The sequence below is a fragment of the Vicugna pacos genome, chromosome X (genome assembly GCF_048564905.1).
Source record: "Vicugna pacos chromosome X, VicPac4, whole genome shotgun sequence".
Classification (NCBI taxonomy): Eukaryota; Metazoa; Chordata; class Mammalia; order Artiodactyla; family Camelidae; genus Vicugna; species Vicugna pacos.
Genome location: NC_133023.1, coordinates 43,875,765 through 43,897,785, shown reverse-complemented (window position 1 = coordinate 43,897,785; position 22,021 = coordinate 43,875,765). Strand labels below are relative to the sequence as shown.

The 22,021-nt window shown below is 41.1% G+C and overlaps 1 pseudogene; it reads right to left on the bottom strand.

Annotated features, from left to right (window-relative positions):
* Positions 1-20,074: 20,074 nt before the first annotated feature.
* LOC116277176 (probable G-protein coupled receptor 160) lies at positions 20,075-21,342 on the bottom strand (annotated as a pseudogene).
* Positions 21,343-22,021: the final 679 nt, after the last annotated feature.

Genomic DNA, 22,021 nt, shown 5'->3' with positions numbered 1-22,021 from the left:
AAGTAGTGATTTCAAACTCTTTGTTAAAGAAACTCTTTTCTTAACAACAACAAAAAATCAATAAACGAGGGAAAAAAGAGGAGTTACTGTATTGATAACACAGTCTCTTTCACCACACCCTCTCCTGTACCTCCTTCCCTGTGCCCCTGTGCCACCCACTAACTTAGCCTGACTTTCTAAACACTGAGGAAACAGCAGGCCCAAAGAAGCAAAGTGACTCAGAGTAAGCTAAGTAAGGCTGGTAGAAGTAGAACTGGAAGGGAAGTTCTCTTGAGCCCTGGCCCAAGACCCTCCAGGAAGCCCTACAGGAGTAAAACTTAACAGAAGAGCTGCATGTCCAATCAAATGATGTCTTTATGGTAAACAAGTTGTCAGTACAAATTAATTCAGATAATTTGTGCACAGTGCAGTTAAAAGAGAACTTTTTTTTTTTTGGAAGAAAATACGGGCTATTTTTTTTTTCAACTATATGAGCCAAAGAAACTTCAGAAATATTAGCTGGACTTGGTAAGAAAAAGGCCACTGCAGTCAGATCAGACTCCATTTGTACACACTGCTTGCTGTCCAGTGACTGTGCTCCTAATTGCAATAGCATGTCGGTAACTGGGGCCTTACGTTTATATCTAGGACCAGAGAATACACTAATACAGGGCCAAGTGGCCCTGGCGATATTGGCCAAAGAAGCAAAGCGTGATAACGGTGAGGTCCGGAGACGGACCGGAAGGGGCCAAAGTGGCCCTGGAAAACCGTCCCCAACACGCCAGCCTTCTCTAGTCCCGCCCCTGGAACCATAGCAACAGCGGCAGGAAGTCCGGGCGCCCTGCAGACGCAGGCTCAGGGGGCGGGGCTACGCTCCGATGGGCGGGTTCTGGGCCTGCGCGCGGGAGCCCAGTGAGGTCCGTGCCAGTCTCCCTGCCCGGTTCCCCTGGAGGTTTCGTCTTGCACCCTGACTGAACTGTTGACTAAGGGAACGGAACGGTGATGTCCTGGTCCTGTCGCCCGTTGCCCAGCACCCCCACGTGCGGGGCCCGTACCAATCCCCTGGTCATTGTCCTCCCGCCCACCCCAGGCCTATGAAAGTGCTTGTCCCGTCGTGGCACACACACTGTCCTCCTCTCAGCCCTCACTCTTCGGATCCGTCCTGGCGATCCCAGTGCCCACTCACAGGGTCAACCAGGGGCCTCTCTGTCCTCAGCGATGTTCTCCTCCTCCCCACTCGAGCATCCCCCTGCCCACGGTCGCTCTCTGGGCATCAGGAAAGACTGCGAACCTCATGATGTCCGTTTCTAGCATTCCTGTCTCATCACCGCCAACACAGTGTCCCTGGGTCCAGCTCCCTCTCTCGAATGCCCCTGCACCGACAGCCTTCAACCTCCTGGAGGACCTCTAAGACTGGCCTCCAGTCCACCGAGCCCACCGAGCCCACCACCTTCCTCAGGATCCACCAGCCCCTCAGTACTCAGCTTACTCAAGGCTATAAATTCTCCCCTCAAACATACTGCATATGTTCCTTTCTCCCTCCTTCCTACTCCCCTGGCAAATGGACAACCTCTTTGCACCCTCCACACCTGTAGCTTCTCTCTCCTCTACCTACTATAGCCTTTCACAAGCACCAGCACCCACTCTTCTCATGATGTTCAGTAGTAATTGAGAATACAAAAGTGATCGGACGGGAAGTCTCACCACTTGCCAACACTGGTTCTGCACTTGTATTCTCTGCTGCCCATCTGGAGGACGTGACCAGATCCCACTTGAAGCCAGGCCCTTCACCTGGATCCTGGACACTTCCTCTTTCTCAAGGAGAAGGCTTTTGCAATGATCATTCCTTTTTCCTGAATCGTCCCATTCCCCATTTCTTCTGGATTATTCCATCGTCTATAAAGTGGGCAGAAGGATGCCTGGAGTTTAGGAATTTAGTTTTCTGGAGCTGATCTTGGTTCCTGCTGTGGTGATGGGATCTCTAGAGGCTTCATTCCCTGAAGCGGGAATGTGGAATTTGGCTGAGTCCAGAGCCCGGGGTTCTGCCATGAGGGAAGCCTAAACTGTCTAGGGGCTTAGACGGCCCTGCAGCTGAGGCTGTGGAGTGGACGGCCTTGCCCAAGGGTGGGATGGAGGATGAGACCCAGATGCAGAGGAGTCTGCAGATGCCAGCAGAGTGGCTGAGGCTGAGTCAGCCAGGGAGCACCAGGTGCCCACCAAGAAGAGAGTGACAAAAGAAAGAAAGAAAAAAAAAAAGGTAATTTTAGCCAGCCTCACGCGTGGGTGGTGCAGGTCAGCTTCATCAGCTGGACCTAAGAAATCATTCTTCCCTCAAAACCACCAAGGATACTGTGGGCAGTGTAAGAATTTCACAGACCCCCCTTCCCACATCACCCAGGAGACTTGTAAACTTTGCAATGCTTATGCCCCTTCCCCACCTTGGAAAGGAGCAGGGCAGTGGGGTGGAAATCTGAGAGACAGCATTTTCATCAAAACAGACAGCATTTATTTGAGTGAACCTTTTATGTGATAACATCAGATTACATTTAGCCAGATTAGCCATAAATTCAGTGGGGTTTTTTTTTTGTCCCTTTATATTCACTCCAGAGAGTGGGCCATCATGATAAAGATCAGATCAGATCAGATCAGCCAGAGAGAATGAGTTAATCAAAGTGCCCATGTGGTCTGTGGAGTGGGAGTGAGTCTGAGATTTCAGCACACCATCCCCACCAGCTCCTCCTCTGCCCACCATCTCATCAGTCCGTGTTGGAGGAGGTTGGGGCATCCTTGCCTCGTCCTCTCCTTTACCCGAGGACAATGTTTCACATCCCATAAAGAGAACCGCTCCCAAAAGGGAACACAGAAGGAAGAGGGGGGCCAGACACACAGACACACAGAGTGGAGTAACTGGTGAGAGTTGTCACTGAGGTGAGCGGGGCTTCCTCAAGGCCAACCTTGCCCGTCACAAGTGACACCAGGCTCCATTCTCCTCTAACAACTCAGAACCCTTTTTTCCAGGGCCTGAGCCACAGAGCTTGGCTTCAGAAAATGGCTGTAGCACTGTGTACTGCTGGAGAAAATCACAGAACTCCACGTTAGAGCCACTCTGCTTTCCTAGTCTTCATTGTCTCCTGGGATCTCAGTGCTGTACAGAATGCTTTCTTTGTGACTCTGCTCCCCTCCCCTAGCCCCTTCTGAAGGCTCCCAATATTTCACTTCTCTCCTGGGATCCTCTACCACACATCTATCCCTTCACCCTTAGCCAAAGTGCATTCCCATTCTCACGTTAGATCCGAGCATACAGGGATGGGGAGGGACAAGGGCCTCAGTGCTGGACATGGGTGTGGGATTCTGTTGTCTTGGTGACATTCTTCTGCTCACCCTCCCTGGATCACCCAGCTCAGGCAACAGCCCAGCTGGAAGGGCCAGGACAGATGGGAAAGCACTTTTCTCCATCTCGCTCTCTTTCTGTGACCAGAGGCTGAGATAAAACACCAACGTTGGTTACCAGGGAAACTGAAGCTTAATCCATCTGACTCAAGAGAAAAAGAAACAAACAAAGGAGTGGAAACTACGACACAGGATGTATTGTGAGAGGCCACGCACAGACATGGAAGTGTGGTTCTCATTAATTGTGCTTGTCTTAAAGGTCCTGTTCATGAACAGATGCACGCACACCTGTGTGCTCAAGAGCACTCCTTCCAGCCCCAGAGCAACACAGTGACTGCTTCGTAAGGTACACAAGGGGGAGTCAGTGAGACCGGAATGTAGGCAAAAGCCAGATCATGAACGAAAGGAAGGCACTGCTTATCTTTTGAAATTTTTGCTTACCATTTATCTCAATGCTTATTTAAAGACTAAGAGACTTTATTTCTTTCAGTGCTTTTAGGATTACAGGAAAATGAGCAAGAAGTACAGATGATTCTCATATCTTCCCACCCCCACCCCCACACCCAGTTTCCCCCCTTAGTATCATCTTGCATTATTAGTGTGGTACATCTGTTACAATGGATGAGCCAATATTGATACCTTATTATTAGCTAAAGTGTATTTTTTACGTTTAGTTTCACTCTTTGATTTGTATTCTGTGGGTTTTGACGAATGTACAATGTATAATGACATGTATCCACCAGTACAGTATCATACAGTGTAGTTTCACTGACCTGACAATCCACTGGACTCCTTCTATTCATCCCTCCCTCTTTCTTCCTGAACCCCTAGCAACCACTGATCTTTTCACTGTCTGCATAAAATTTTGCCTTTTCATGAATGGCATGTAGCTGGACCGATATGTTATATAACCTTTTAAGATTGGTGTCTTTATCATAGTAATATGCACTTACAGGCCCGCCATGTGTTTTTGTGTCTTGATAGTTCATTTATGTTTATCACTGAATAAAATACCATTGTCTGGTTGTATCACAGCGTCTATCCATTCACCTATTGAAAGACATCTTGGTTGCTTCCAAGTTTTGGAAATTATGACTAAAGCTAGATAAATATGCATGTGCAGGTTTTTGTGAGGACAAAATTTTCAACTCATTTGGGTAAATTTGGAGGAGCACGATTTTTTGAATTTTATGGCAAGAAGATGTTTAATAGTGTAAGAGACTGCCAAACTGTCTTCCAAAGTGGCTGTACCATTTTCCACTGCCACCAGCAACAAATGAGAGTTCCTGTTGCCCTAGTCTCCAACCAACATTTGATATATTCAGTGTGTTGGATTTAGCCATTCGATTAGGTGTGTAGTGGTATCTCATTGTTGTCTTAGTTTTCAGCTTCCTTATGATGTATGATATTGAGCATCATTTCATAGGCTTATTTGCCTATGTATATCCTAGTAGGCGAGGTGTCTGTTCAGATGTTTTGCCTACTTTTCAATCGTGTTGTTTGTTTCCTCATTCTTGAGTTTTAAGAGTTCTTTCTATATTTCAGACAACAGTCCTTTATCACCATATTTTTTACAAATATTTTCTCTGAGTCTGTGGCTTGTCATTTCATTCTCTGAAGAGTGTCCTTCACAGAGCAGAAGTATTTAATTTTAGCAAAGTCCAATTTATCGATTTTTTTTTCTTTCATGGGTTGTGCCATTAGTGTTGTTTTTAAAAAGTCACTGTCAACCAAACATCAGCTAGATTTCCTCCTATGTTTTCTCCTAGGAGTTTTATAGATTTGCATTTTACATTTAGGACTGTGATCCATTTGGAATTAATTCTTGTGAAGTAAGTAAAGACTGTGTCTAGATTTTATTTTTGGCATGTGGATGTCCATCAAGTCTTATGTGGACATTGCATTACGTTTAGAGTCTTATCTACAATTATTTACAACTATTTATCTAGGAAAAAAAAACCTACACTAAACCATCTTCATCAAAATGAAGATGCAGCCCTAATCCGAACACCTTAGGACCAGAAAAAACAAACATACCCTCTCTTCAGGTAAATCAGGCTGGAAATTTACCTAGTGATAAACCAAATGATCAAATAGATGGTAACGTGGTTCTTCAATACAGCGGGAGACTTAACTGACACTTAAAAAAAGAAAAAAAAACTGACCCCCAGGTTGTACCTTTTTGAACAAGGCTTTAGATATTGCACTTCCTGCTCCATGATGCATGTGAGTTGAAAAGGACCACTTACATGGACATGTGGCCATTTGGTACCTGATAGTTTCTATTTATTTCCTCTTGGTCAGTAGGAGGAAGCCCAGTGATTTATCATCCGGAAAGATGTGTAAAAAGCCTGGTTGCATCTGAAATCTTTTGCTCATGAGCTGGAGATCAAGACGTCACAGAAAAGTCAAGGAGGCAATTGGGCCCAGAAGAGACCACAGAAGACCAGAATTTCAAAATTAGGGAAAAAGTTCCTTTCAGAGTGCTCCTTGGCCTGCCTCATAGGATGATGCCAAAGATTTTTTAGTGTGATGTGGATTGTAGTTCAGTTCATGGCCTATGGAGGATCTCAAAGCATATTTTTTGGATGGGAAGATGGATGGAGTCACAATACCATGCATGCAGGGATGGACAGCTGGACACTTAACTCCTAGTTTCTCTGATGAGGTCATGAGGGTGCTTTCCAGTCCCCGATAACTTACATCTTTTATAATTGCTTTTAGGACTAAAGCAATAGGCACTGTTATTCACCAGGAAGTAGTTCTGCAGTTACATTAGAAAAAAATAATGACTCTGTGCCAATCTTTTTGTCCATCAGAAGAATACTGCGATCTGGGCTGAGTGCCTGTCAGAGGACTCTACAGAAAACCAGTTAACTTGTATAAACCCCTATGCATCATGCAAAGTAGAGATACAACATCTGTAAGCCAATGTACATGCCCATGTGCTCTAGTTCCTATGGAACAAGTGTGAGAATTCTATTCATATAATCCCACAAGGAACACCCAGGCACAAGGGCTAGCATCTGAATTATCTCAGCTGAGGGCAGAAGCAACAACATGCCAGCCTTCACTATTGTAGGGAGGAACCTCTGATTCCCACTGCAGGGAGACTGTGCCACCTGCCTGCCTTTGAAAGCACTTCTGTCCCATGTCTGGTTTTAGGTTTGGTTTAGTCGTTCACTTGGATTATATCTTTTTTTCCACGTTTCAGTCACTGCTCCTACGTTTTGACCTTCGGTGGAACCCAGGAGGATTTTAGTGTGTTTTAGGACACACTCATTTAAAATAATCCACTCACCATTTTAGTATCTTATAAGTTCACACTGAATCTAGACTCCAAATGTGAATTCAGACCACCAGCTTAATTCAACTTCACAGTTGGACTTTATCCTCCATAAACTCTGGTGAGGACGTTCTGTTTCTGGCCACTGTGGAGTAAGCCCACTACTCCCTATTTCTCCGGCTGATTACAACTAAAGACTCTAGACAAAACACACAAAGCAGGTACCTGAGGAGTCAGAAAAGTGGCTAAAAGGAGATGAATTGTGGCAAAGCATCAAAACATGGACTACGTCCAAATTTCCATCTTGAGCACTGTCCTCTCCTCTAGGACCCAGACTTGTCTAACCTACCTGACTTCCCTGTTTGGATGACTCAACATGTCTGAAACAGAAATCTTGGGTTTGTTGTATGTTGTTTGTTTATTGCTAATATCCATCAGCAAGTCCTCCTTATTCAATATTCAAAATGTATCCTGAGGGCAACTGCCTTATCTATTACTACCACTCTAAAATCCAATGTCACTCATCATCTCTTGCCTTAATTACTATAACATCTTATTTTTTCGTCCCTCATGGAACTCTTGTCCCTCTAAAATCTGTTGTCCACAAGGTAGCCACCACCATGATTTTTAAGCATGTTAAACAACTTATGTCAGGACTTGTTCAAATTCTACCGGGAATTCCCATCGTACTTTGAGTGAAATCCATTCTCCTTAGCCTGGCCTGCCAAACCCTACGCTTTCTGACTTCTGTCTACCTCTCCCCTCACTCAGTACAATCTACCCACACTCGTCTTTGTCTATTCCTTGATCATACCAGACTTGGTTCCTTTATAAGACTTTAAAATTTTCTGTTTCTCTGATGTGTTATTTTTCTACTCATGCATTAAAATTTTCCTTTCTGACATTGGCTTTCAGCTTGTGCTCTTCTTTGTGTCTCTCCTGCTTAGAGTTCATTTAGCTTCTTTGATCCTTTTACCAAATTTGGGCATTTTTGGCCACTTTCGGTCAAAGGTCTCTTCTGCCCCTTCTGATTCTCCTGTCCTTCCTGTGTTACAATCACACATATGTTGGGATGCTTGAAATTTCCCACAGGTCTCTGAGGCTTTCTTCATTTTTGTTCACTCCATAATCTCTGGTCTTCAGATAGAAAAATTTCTATTGATCTAGCTGCAAGTTTTGTGGTTGCTTCTTTTGCCATCTCAGTTACGCTCCTGAGCAAATCTAGTGATTTTTTTTCACTCCAGTTATTACACTCTACAGTTCTAGAATTTCAATTGTTTTTCTCTCATGTATATATATTTTTATTTCTCTGTTGATAGTCCCTGTTTTTGACTCAGATCGATCCACCACTATTTTCTTTTCATTTTTAAACAGTTATTGCTTAAGTTATTTTGACATATTTATAACAGCTTCATTGAAGACTCTATCTGCTAAATTCAAAATCCAGCCTTGCATAGAGTCAGATTCTATTGAGTCGTTTATCTTCTTGAGAACAAGTTATACTTTCCAGTTTTTTCCCTATTCTAGGTAATTTTTATTGAAAGATGAACTTTATAGATAATATGTTCTAGTGACTTTGATTTTGTTTCGTTTTTCTGAATGTTGTTGTCTTTTTTGTTTTGTATCAGTTGATAATCATCTTGTCTTCTGCTGGACTCAAATTGCTAAAAGTGTCTCCCACGTCGGGTGTAAGCAATGATGTCTCTACTCAGCATTTGTTTTCCCACCTAGAACTTTGACACTCTCCCCTTCGCTTGTATAGTTTTGTATTCAGCCAGTGATTCAGGTAGTGTTTATGTTCAGACACCTCAATTCGTGTAGGGTTGCCAGGTAAAATACCGGATGCCCTAGGAAATTTGAACTTCAGATAGCAATGAATAATACTTTTACTTTATTTAAAATCCAGTTTTAACTTGGCTTTCTCTATTTTATTTGCTAAATCTTGCAAGCCTACTCAAGCCATAAGGCCACCTCTCTCTGCCAAGCAAGTGGCATGTGGATCGAGGAATGCATTCCAATGTACAGCAACATCCGTCTCTCTCAAGCTGTCCCAGACTTTCCATTTTTGCCTGGCTCCCTGGAGTCTCCCGCATGCATACATACTTTAACAGCTAGAGGGGTGGAGAATTAACATCTGGGCCTTTTTATAACTCTTCACTCCCAAACTCTCCCTGTAAAATGTCTGGCTGGCCTGCCAATATCCCCAGATTGAGTCCATCACCTACACATAGCAAAGGCGTGGATTTTTACCTTTGGGGCTGGAGAGTGAGGATGGAAACACCCCCAGGTTAAAAGGCCACAAAGTCACCTTCCTACCCAAGCAGTAGCAGTATTTCATAAAGAAACACTTCTCAGGTTATTGTCTGTCAGTGCTATGAAATAGTCTTTTTCAATAATTTTGCCCAGGTTTTTGACTGTGTTGTGTGAACATGAATTGCCCAAACTCTTCTCACCACCGTCACTGCATGGAGAATCCCCACAAGATCGATTTTGAAAGACAAACAGAAAGCCGAATAAGTGAGTCACTCGGTGCTACCTGAGGAGTTGCAATGTGCTTGCCACTTAACTGGATGTCAGAGGTCCACAAGAGTGATGTACTGTGGTCACTGTCCTCAACAAGCCTACAGTGAAGCTGGGAAGTTGTCTGTAATGACACCGTGCATTGCTGAAACTGAGCACAACTTGTCTGAGCAGAAAGGTTTTGCAGTTGCTTATGAGTGAAGGTGGATTTTAAATTACTGAAGCCTAGCATATGTGGCCCTAAGACATTCTGGGTACTGAAAACTGATTCCCCCTTGTGAGGTGGCAAAAAAAAAATCAAAGTTGTAAACATGTAACATATTCACAACTCAATAACAGGAGCCTGTCTAGCACCTGGTACCTACACAGATAATATCTGCATTAGAATTTACAGAACCAAGGAGGTGCTCTTTCTGTCAGAGTCATCACAGAGATAAGTCTGTCTTTGTAATGTATACAAACAGTTATGCCCACCACATTTCCAGAGTATTCTGGAAGTGAGAAATGAAAGGAGAATGGAGCATGGTGCTTGGCATCTGGGGTCTCACAAACACTTGGCACAGACAGACATATAAACAGAAAAGTAGTGAAGTGCAAGGATAGGACACGGGAAAGGGGACAAACTGAACATATAATAACAGCTATTGCTTTTGGGGGGTGGGTAGCATGTGTCATCATCACTCATCTGCTGGGTACCAGGCTCCAGACACAGGGTCAGCCAGGCTCTGGAGACACAGGGATGTAGCAGTGTTTGAATAGCTCATAGTCTAGTAAAGCAGACAGCCACAAATTAAAGAGCTGAATGTGATGTGATGAGACCCATGTGATGAGACACACGGCAGGAGTGAGTTTGGGATACGTGGAACACGGAGAGGAGCCATGTATTCCAGCTGGTTGGGAACAGCTTCACAGAGCGGGTAGTATAATAATATTATTACTCACATTTATAGATGAGATGACTGAGGAACAGAGAAGTTAAGTCATTCACTCAACGTTATACACCCAGACAGTGATGGAGACAGTTACCAATCTAAGTCTGTTTAAATGCAAAGTCCTGTGAAAATGCACCATACATTACAAGAATCCCTCTCTCTTACTATTATCCTCTTTTTCAATTCACATTTACCACCTCTAGTTCAACTTGGTCCTGCCCTTCCTTTGGTCTTTGCCTTTCTTATTTTTATTTAAAAGAAAAATTTTGCAACAATTGTAGATTCACATGGAGTTGTAAGAAACAATACTGATAAGATCTTGCAAAACTATAGTATAATATCACAAGTTAACATGGGTATGCTCCACTGATCTTATTCAGAATTCCCAGTTGTATCTGTTGTGTGTGTGTGTGTGTGTGTGTGTGTGTGTGTGTTTAGTGCCATACAATTTTATAAGTTGTGTAGGTTTGTGTATCCAACACCACAGGAAAGATACTGAAGTGTTCCTTCATCATGAGGATGGCAAATGTAGTCCTTTTATAATGACACATTGTTTCCCACCCTACCATCCCTATCGCCGATAACCTGGCAACTACTAATACGGCCTACATTTCTAAAACTTGTGATTTCAAAAATGATACAATAATGAAATCATACAGTATGTAACCTTTTGGAATTGTCTTTTTTTTTCCCTCAACATAATTCCCTGAAGATTCATCCAGGCTGTTGAGTGTATCAAAAGTTTGTTTTTATTGCTGAGTAGTACACTGAGCAAGAGATGCATCACAGTTTGTTTAACCATTCACCTGTTGAAGGCTGTTTCTAGTTTTGGACTATTACAAATAACACTGCTATGAACATTTGTATACAGGGGTTTGTGCAAATATGAACTTTCATTTCTCTGGGATAAATGCCCAAGAATACAATTGCTAGGACCTCTGGAAATTGCACATTTAGTTTTGATTAAACAGCCAACCTGTATCGCAGAGTGGCAGTATCAGTTTACACTGCCATGGAAGATGTACGAGAATGAGTGATCCAGATTATCCACATCTTTACCAGCATTTGGTATTCTCACTGCTTTTCATTTTGGCCAGTCTGACCAGTGTGTAGGGCTAACTCATTGTCATTTTAATTTGTTCTTCTGGTGGCTAATGGTGTTTAATATCTTTGTATATGCTTTTTTGAGCCATTTTATGTCCTCTACAGTGAAATGGTCATTCATATCTTTTGTTCATTTTCTAATTGGCTTATTTTTTAACCTTGTCCTTTGAGAATTCTTTGTACATTCTAAATACTAATCTTATGTCTAATATGTAGTTTGCAAATATTTTCTCCCAGCTGATAGCCTGTCTTTTCATCACACTCACATGAGCTTTCGCAGAGCACAAGTTTTTAATCTTGATGCGGTTCAGTTTATCATCTTTTCCTTTTATGGATCACACTTTTGGTGTCAAGCCTAAGAACACGTTTCCTAGCCCTAGGTCTCAAAGATTTTTCTATATATTTCAGATGTTTTTACTGTTTTATGTTTTACTGTTATGTCCACGATCTATTATGAATTAACTTTAAATGATGTGTGAAGTTTAGGTGCAGATTCATTTCTTGGATATTCTGAAGTCCAGTTTCTCTAGAACTACTAGTTGAAAAGGCTATCCTTCTTCCATTGAATTGCTTCTGCAGCTTTCTCAAAATTCAATCCAGTATCTTTGTGTGGGTCTATTTCTGGATTCCCTATCTGTTCCACTTGCATATGTGTCTATCCCTCAGCCAATAACACACTGTCTGGGTTACTGTAGTTAAATAACAAGTCTTAATATTCCTCCCACATTACTCTTAATCAAGACTGTTTTCACTATCCTTGGGCCTCTGAATTTCCATATAAATTTTAGAATAGGCTCATCCGTACCTACAAAACATCCTTCCTTGTATTTTTAATAGAAATTGCATTAAGCCTGGGATTTTGATAGGAGTCTATTTGGAGAGCATTGACCTCTTTTCTGGTTGTATCTTCCAATCCACAAACACGGGAGGTCTCTCTATTTATTTAGGTCTTCTTTAGTTTCATTCATCAATATGTTGTAATTGTCAACATGCGGATCCTGTATATGTACTATTAAGTGTATAGGTACATGTTTCATTTTTCTAGAGTGACTTTAAATGGTAATTTTTTTTAAGTCTGAAGTGTTTTTTTAATTTTTTTAATAAATGGATGTTGGGGATTGAACCCATGACCTTATGCACACTAAGCAGGCACTCTACCACTGAGCTAATTACCCTCTCCCCTGAAGTGTTTTCTTAAATTTTCTTTTTTTAACATTTTTATTGATTTATAATCATTTTAAAGTGTTGTATCAAATTCCAGTGTAGAGCACAATTTTTCAGTTATACATGAACATATGTATATATATTCACTGTCACTTTTTTTTTTCTCTGTGAGCCACCATAAGATCTTGTATATAATTCCCTGTGCTATACAGTATAATCTTGTTTATCTATTCTACAGTTTTGAAACCCCAGTCTATCCCTTCCTACCCTCTGCCCCCTTGGCCACCACAAGTTTGTATTCTATGTCTATCAGTCTATTTCTGTTTTATATTTATGCTTTGTTTTTTTTTTTCAGATTCCACATATGAGTGATCTCATACGGTATTTTTCTTTCTCTTTGTGGCTTACTTCACTCAGAATGACATTCTCCAGGAGCATCCATGTTGCTACAAAAGGCGTTATGTTGTCCGTTTTTATGGCTGAATAGTATTCCATTGTATAAAAATACCACCACTTCTTTATCCAGTCATCCATTGATGGACATTTAGGCTGTCTCCATGTCTTGGCTATTGTAAATAGTGCTGCTATGAACATTGGGGTGCAGGTGTCATCCTGAAGTAGGGTTCCTTCTGGATATATGCCTAGGAGAGGGATAACTGGTTCATATGGTAAGTCTATTTCTAGTCTTTTGAGGAATCTCCATACTGTTTTCCACAGTGGCTGCACCAAACTGCACTCCCACCAGCAGTGTAGGAGGGTTCCCCTTTCTCCACAGCCTCTCCAGCATTTGTCGTTTGTGGATTTTTGAACGATGGCCATTCTGACTGGTGTGAGGTGATACCTCATTGTAGTTTTGATTTGCATTTCTCTGATAATTAGTGATATGGAGCATCTTTTCATGTGCCTACTGATCATTTGTATGTCTTCCTTGGAGAATTGCTTGTTTAGGTCTTTTGCCCATTTTTGGATTGGGTTGTTTCGTTGTTTCTTCTTAAGTCATATGAGCTGCTTATATATTCTGGAGATCAATCCTTTGTTGGTTTCATTTGCAAAAATTTTCTCCCATTCCGTAGGTTGTCGTTTTGTTTTACTTATAGTTTCCTTTGCTGTGCAGAAGCTTGTAAGTTTCATTAGGTTCCATTTGTTTATTCTTGCTTTTATTTCTATTGCTTGAGGAGACTGTTCTAGTAGAACATTTTTGAGATGTATGTGAGATAATGTTTTGCCTATATTTTCCTCTAGGAGGTTTCTTGTATCTTGTCTTATGTTTAAGTCTTTGATCCATTTTGAGTTTATTTTTGTGTATGGTGTAAGGCAGTGTTCTAGCTTCATTGTTTTACTTGCTAATGTCCAGTTTTCCCAACACCATTTGCTGAAGAGACTGTCTTTATACCATTGTATGTTCTTGCCTCCTTTGTCGAAGATTAGTTGACCAAAATTTGTGGCTTCATTTCTGGGCTCTCTATTCTGTTCCATTGGTCTATATGTCTGTTTTTGTACCAATACCATGCTGCCTTGATGACTGTAGCTCTATAGTATTGTCTGAAGTCTGGGAGAGTTATTCCTCCAGCCTCTTTCTTTCTCTTCAGTAATGCTTTGGCAATTCTAAGTCTTTGATGGTTGCATATAAATTTTATTATGATTTGTTCTAGTTCTGTGAAATATGTCCTGGGTAATTTGATAGGGGTTGCATTAAATCTGTAGATTGCCTTGGGCAGTGTGACCATTTTAACAATACTGATTCTTCCAATCCAGGAGCATGGGATATCTTTCCATTTTTTTAGGTCTTCTTTAATTTCCTTCATCAGTGGTTTATAGTTTTCTGTGTATAATTCTTTCACCTCCTTGGTTAGATTTACTCCTAGGTAGTTTATTACTTTGGGTGCTATTTTACAGGAGATTTTTTTCTTTACTTTCTTTTTCTGTTGATTCATTGTTAGTGTAAAGAAAGGCAACTGGTTGTTGAACATTAATCTTTTAACCTGCTACCTTGCTGAATTCTTCGATCAGCTCTAGTAGTTTTTGTGTGGACCTTTTAGGGTTTTCTATATATAGTATCATGTCGTCGGCATATAGTGACACTTTTATTTCTTCCTTTCCAATATGGATCCCTTTTATTAGTCTCTCTTGCCTGATTGCTCTGGCTAGGACTTCAAAGACTATGCTGAATAAGAGTGCTGATAGTGGGCATCCTTGTCTTGTCCCAGATAGTGGGAAGCTTTTGAGTTTGTCACCATTGAGTACTATGCTGGCTGTACGTTTGTCATATATAGCTATTATGATGTTGAGCTATGTTCCCTCTATACCCACTTTGGTGAGAGTTTTTATCACAAGTGGGTGTTGAATTTTATCAAATGCTTTTTCTGCATCTATTGAGATGATCATGTGGTTTTTGTCCTTTCTCTTGTTGATTTGATTTATTACGTTGATTGATTTGTGTATGTTGAACCTCCCTTGTGTCCCTGGGGTGAACCCAACTTGGTCATGTGTATAATCTTTTTTATGTGTTGTTGGATTCTATTTGCTAATATTTTGGTAAGGATTTTTGCATCTATGTTCATCAGTGATTTTGGCCTATAATTCTCTTTTTTGGTAGTGTCTTTGCCTGGTTTTGGTGTCAGGGTGATGGTGGCTTCATAGAATGTGTTTGGGAGTATTCCCTCCTTTTCAGTCTTCTGGAAGACTTTGAGAAGGACTGGTATGAGTTCTTCTTTGTATGTCTGGTAGAATTCCCTGGTGAACCGTCCAGTCCTGGACTTTTATTTGTAGGGAGGTTTTTTATTGCTATTTTGATTTCATTTCTAGTGATCAGTTTGTTCAAGTGGTCAGTTTCTTTGATTCTGTCTTGGTGGACAGTATGTTTTCAGAAACTTGCTCATCGCCTCTAGGTTATCCAGTTTGGTTCCATGTAGTTTTTCATAATACTCTCTTACGACGTTCTGTATTTCTATTTTATTTGTTGTAATTTCTCCATTATCCTTTCCTATTTTGCTAATTTGTGCTCTCTCTTTTTTCTTCTTTGTGAGTTTGGCCAGAGGTTTGTCGATTTTATTTACTTTTTCAAAAAACCAGCTTTTGATTTGATTGATTTCTTCTATTTTTTTTAATCTCTATTTTATTTGTCTCCTCTCTAATCTTTATAATTTCCTTCCTTCTGCTGTCTTTTGGGGTTTTTTGTTCTTCTTTTTCTAGTTCTTTCAGCTGGTGGGTTAAATTGTGTATTTGAGATTGTTCTTCTTTTCTAGGAAGGCCTGTATCACTATAAACTTTCCTCTTAGCACTGCCTTTGCTGTGTCCCATAAATTTTGTGTGGTTGTGCTTTCATTGTCATTTGTATCAAGGTATTTTTTTAATTTCAGCTTTGATTTCCTCATTGACCCATTGGTTTTTGAATAACATATCATTTAATCTCCATGTTTTCCTTTTTTTCTCCTTTGTTTCTCGGTTGTTGATTTCTAGTATCATGGCATTGTGGTCAGTAAAGACGATTGAAATAATTTCTACGTTATTAATATTTTTGAGGCTTCTTTTGTGCCCAAGTAGATGATCAATCCTAGAAAATGCTCCATGTGCACTTGGAAAGAATGTATATCCTATTTTTGGTGGGTGTAATGTTCTGAAAATATCCACCAAGTCTCATTTCTATATCATAGTATTTAATTTCTGTGTTGCCTTATTTATTTTCTGTCTGGAAGATCGGTCTAGTGATGTTAATGCGGTGTTAAAATCTCCAACTATGATTATATTCCCATCAATATCCCCCTTTATCTCTGTTAGTAATTCTTGTATGTACTTAGGTGCTCCTATATTGGGTGCATATATATTAACGAGTGTAAAATCCTCATCTTGTATCACTCCTTTAATCATTATAAAATGTCCTTCTTTATCTTTCTTTATGGCCTTTGTTTTAAAGTCTATTTTGTCTGAAATCAGTACTGCAACACCTGCTTTTTTGGCTTTTCCATTTGCATGGAATATCCTTTTCCATCCTTTCACTCTCAATCCATATGTGTCCTTCTCCCTAAAGTGGGTCTCTTGTATGCAGCATATTGAGGGTTCTTGCTTTGTTATCCAGTCTGCCACTCTATGTCTTTTGACTGGAGCATTTAGTCCATTAACATTTATGGTAATTAATGATAGATGTGTGTTTATTGTCACTTTGAACTTATCTTTGCAGTTGAATTGGTATATGCTCTTTGTTCCTTTCTTCTTCCTTTTGTGGTTTGGTAATTTTCCTTTGTATTATCATGGATTTTATTTAGTTTTTGTGACTCCTTTGTAAGTTTTTGGCTTGTCGTTACCCTTTTTGTAAGTCTATTAGCCCATTAGTATACCTGGTTTTATTAAACTGATAGTAACATGATCTCAAACCCATCATACTGAGAACAAAAAATTTTTAAAGAAAGAAAAAAATTCTATGTTTTCCTGCCCCCTTCTCCCAAAGATTTAGACGTCTTCTTTTACAATTTCGTGTTTATTTGTAATTCATGAGTTATTACCTTTTCAGTTGTGAGTTTCTCATTTTTGTAGCATCCTGCTGCTTTTCTATGTAGAGTAGACCTTTCAATATTTCTTTTAGCATGGGTTTAGTGTTGCTAAACTCTTGTAGTTTTTTTCTTGTCTGTGAAATTCTTTATCTCTCCTTCTGTCCTAAAGGATAGCCTTGCTGGATAAAGTATCCTAGGCTGCATCTTTTTTTCATTCAGGACTTTGAATATATCTTGCCACTCCCTCTGGCCTGTAGTGATTGTGTAGAGAAATCAGCTGAGAGCCCTATGGGGGTTCCCTTGTAACTCACTCTTTGCTTTTCTCTTGCTGCCTTTAGGATCATTTCTTTATCCTTGACTCTGGCCATCTTCATTATGATATGTCTTGGTGTGGGTCTATTTGGGTTCTTCTTGTTTGGGACCCTCTGAGCTTCCTGTACTTCGATATCTGATTCCTTCTTTAAGTTTGGGAAGTTTTCTGTCATGGTTTCTTCCAATACCTTCTCAATCCCCTTTGATCTTTCTTTCCCTTCTGGGACCCCTATTATGCGAAGATTGGCATTCTTTATGTCGTCCCATAGGTCCCTTATGCTATTTTCATTTGTTTATCTTGTAGCTGTTCTGATTGGGTGCTTTCTGTTGTCCTGTCTTCTAGGTCACTTATTCACTCCTCTACATTATCTAGTCTGCTTTGCACGGCCTTTAGATCATTTTTCATTTCAGCCAATGAGTTTACCAATTCTAGTTGGCTCTTCTTTATAGCTTCAATTTGATTTTTGACATATTTTATATTTCTAAACACTATCTCTTCTAGTTCTTTCAGTACTTTGATCACTCCTTTTTTGAAATCTTGATCTAGTAGGCTATCGATGTCTATTTCATTGATCATTCTTCCAGGGGATTTCTCTTGTTCTTTTAATTGGGAATGGTGTGTCTGCTTCTTCATCTAGCTCATACCTCTCTGGCACTGTGGTTTATGGAGTATCAGTTATCTATCGTGGTCCTTGCGGAGTCTATTTATTTATCTATCTAATGCCTATGTAGGAATAACACTTAAAAAAACAGAGAGAGAGAGAGAGAAACAGAATTTTAAAAGAAGGGAGAAAAATGGTTTGAAAACAGTGTATAATGAATAATAGAATAGCAAATTGAAGTAGAATAGGAAATCGGGTTGAGACGTCTTTTAAAAACCTTTAAAAAAGGAGAAAAGAGGGAAAAGGTACATTTGAAACCTGTGTATAATTAATAATAGGACATCAAAACCAAGAGAAATAAAAATGAAATGATGTGGATTTTTTTAAAATAATAATAATAAAAATATTTTTCCAAATTTAAAAGTGATTAAAACTGGGAGTATATATAATTGTTTAAGAAGTAAAAATTAAAAGGGTAATACAAAATAGAACAGGTAAAAGCAGATTTAAAAAAGAAAAAAGAGAAAAAAAGGGGGGGTGGTGTTCTCATGGAGACTGTGTGCTTTTAAGGCAAAGTCTTTCTGTCTTCGTCCTGTTTTGGAAGCTCAGCTTGCTGTTTCCAGAGGCCCTCCGTTGGCGCCTTCATCTGTGCTGCTCCCAGTGCCTGTCGGCAAGCAGATCGTGCCGCCTCCCAACACTGGGTCAGGTGCAGCTCTCCTTTGCTGTGGGCGGGCGGGTCACTGCCCCTCCCGATGCTGCAGTCAGATGTTGCAGACTGGCCAGGTAGGAGGGCGGGTCGCACCCTCTCCCAGCACTTCTGTCAGGTGCAGCGTTCCTGCCGGAAAGGTGGGGGGCTGCCCGCCCTGTCCCGGCGCAGGTCGCTCTGCTGCTCTGTGCCGCTGCGGGCTCAGGGAAAACCAAGAAACAGCCCTGTCCCTGCTCCGGGCCAAAACCCAGCTCCTTGTTTGTCTTGGTGGAGCAAGTTCTCTGAGGGATCAGGACGGAAGGAACCTATCTGCTTCAGGCTGTAGGCAAGTCTCCGTCTTGCCTTTGAGGCTGCCACGTCCTCAGGTGCGGATGCTGGTTTTGGCCCCTCCCCCACCTGGGTGCTCAGTGCCAGAGGATATATACGGCAGCTGTGCCTGAGCCCTGCCTCTCTTCCCCTGTAAACTTCCTGCCGGTTTTCAGAGATGGAAGTATGCACCCTTCCCCCCAGGGCACATCAGCCGTGTTGTTTTATGGAGGGCCCAGATTGTTCTGCCCTGTGCACCCACAGCCACAGCGCACAGCCCCCTGCAGTCCACCAGGGCTGCCTCAGTACAGCTGTCCCCGTCTTCTGCCTCGCTCGGGCAGCCTGGCCCAGGCAGCCTGACCCAGCCCACAGGTTCCAGGCCGCATCTCTGGCTGGGTGTCGCGGGGACCCTCTGTGCCCATTTAACTTAGTTCTGTCAGTCAAGGGCTGCTCTGTACAGATCCGAGCCTTGGAGGCTCCCCCTTAGTCCTATCGGCCTCTCGATTGGAGAGGGGAGACCCAGCAAACGAGCACCAGTCCTCCTTTGCTGTGCCCTCCCCGTTTGACCCATCTGCACTGTTTTGCCTTTTCTTCTTTCTTTTTTCCTTTTCTCCTACCAGATTTTTGGCGTCTTTGTCTTTTGAAGAGGATGATATTCTGTCGGAGTTCCGCAGGTGCTCTGGTTGGCTGAGTGGGTCTGTGGATGTGAGTCTTGGTGTATATGTGGGAGAGGGTGAGCTACAAGCGTCCTTCTACTCCACCATCTTGGCCTCCTCCGGTAATGTCTTTTTCATTTTGGTTTCCACTGATCATTTTTAGTGTCTAGAAATGCAATTTATTTTTTTAACCTTGATAAAAATGTTTATTTAAGGTCATATTTTAAAGTTGGCAGTGAACCTCAGAATTACAGAACAGTTTGCATCCAGCAGCTTTTTGGGTAACAGAAACATCAATATGGCCAAAATATTGACTCTTTTCACGTTTGTGTTAATAACAAATTTACATTTGTAATATACAGTATTACTGAGCAGGTATAAACCCTGGAATCATTTTTGTTCTGTTTATCTTTAAAAATAATTATTTAATAAATAAGAGCATAGCCCCAAAGATACATTCTGAAGAGTTATAAAAATGAGGGGAGGGGAAGCTTCAGTTCCTTTTTTGTCCTGTGTCCTCAGTCATCATTCCTTCCTATTTGTAGAAGTATGACAAAGTATGATTCTTATTGTAGTTGTAAGTTTTGATTAATGACATGACAATATATTAACAAACTAATTTTTCCACTTTTATTGAAATACCAACAGCATATAATAAATTACTTTGGGTATAGGTCTTTCAGTTTGCTCAAGATTGTGAATCATAAATGGAATGAAGCAGCATTTCCATTTGATAAGTGGATCCACAGGTAATGTGATGTCTCTTAAATTAAGCCTGTGGCAATTAAACCAATAAACTTTAGCAATGAGAAATCTACTGAGAAAGTCCAACCAGGGAATGTTCATCTCAGTACAGGCTGGAATATATACTTTAAGTGAAAAGGATGATTACTTGAGTACAAATGGCAACCAAGTACCAAGAAAACAATAGTTTGGGCAGGAATACTTTTTTAGAGCTCACTGTATAGCTAGCAGGATGAAAGGGGAAATATAGGGTAGTCTCACTGATATAGGAAGTTACCCTAATAGCCTGTACCAAGGTAATAACTTCTGACCAAGAGGTTATAAAAGCTATAGATAAAATCATCACCGTGGAAAATGACAGACAGTAACTCTTAATACTGAAGTAGAAAGGATGTTGAAAAGAATAAACATTCTGTGCCTTCAGGCTTTGGCAGACAGCTCGATCCTCTAAACTGTAAACAAGAACTGAAATATAAATTAAAATTACTATGAAGAAATAAAATGATTTTTGATGCTTAAATGGAAGCTTGTGGTTTTAGAGAGATTCAGGTAATAATTTGGACAACTTATCAGGAAAACTGGACAATAGGAAAAGCCAGGAAAAGCTAAAGGAAATAATTTGAGTAAGTAGGCAGATGTGGTATTTAGTAAGCCTATTAACTAAAAGTACAAGACTCCATGATATAGAATATAATGGAAAAGTTTACAAGACATGAAAGATCGATGAATGCTAGTAAAATGTAAAACAAAAAATCTATAAAATTCTGACAGGTGTTTTGTCTTCCCATTTCTAGCATGAGGATATTTAATAATGTGTTCCAAAGTATAATCAAGAATAGCAAACAGCTGACATCTAGGGGCTGGTTGGTTTGATGGACCCGGCACTGAAAAGAGCAGTCCTCTGAAGAAAAACTAGTCATGTTTTTAAATTTCAAAAGGCCTCTTGTAATAATATGATAAAACACTGCTTTCATTTTATTTTTCATCCTCTGCTTTCACCAGTGGGTCTTCCTGATGATGTTATGGTCTATTTCAGTTTCACTGCCTTGAATTATCTTACTCTGAGTCATTTGCACAAGTGTGGAGGAAGGCAGGGCATTTCCTCCTAGCTAGGCTTTCCTCAGCAGGCCAGCCCCACCCGGTCACCTCCCGAGTTCAGAGGGCTGACCCTGTCACCACATCTGGACATCACCTGAGACATGGATGTTCTGGCTGGTGCTCAGTGGCCTGGGTGCTGGGGGCCTGACTACGCCTGCTGTGCTGTGAGGTCACTGCCCCAGCACCACAACCCTGGGTTCCAGGTGACTGCCCCAGGGAGAGGCAGAAAACCCCTGGCAACCTCTTGGATCTGCCCCTTGCACTGAGGGGAGGAGAAAGGAAGGGGTGGCTGGGAGGACATAGAACACGGCCACCTGGGGCCACACTGTGATCCTGCCAAGGCTCTGAGGGTTCTGAGGACTCCCCATCAGGAAGTGTTGGCCTAAGATTTAAAACACAGTTCACTTTTGACAGATGATTTTGCGTCCTCAGACCTGATTTAACTCAATTTTGGTTTTTGCTTTTTGCTTTGGGAGTTTGTGGATTGTTGTTGGTGTTTTTTGTTTGTTTGTTTGTTTGTTTGTTTTTGGTAGCTTTCTTGGTATTTCCTATGGAGACAACGTCATCTGCAGACATGGGCACTTTTATTTCTTCCTTTCCCATCTATATGCTTTTCATTTCTTTTCCTTATCTTACTTATTTTAAGTGCTAGAACTTCCAGTCCCTTTTTGAATAAGAGTGGAGAGTTTGACTGTCCTTTCCTTGTCCCCAGTCTTAGTGGTAAACTTTCAGTCT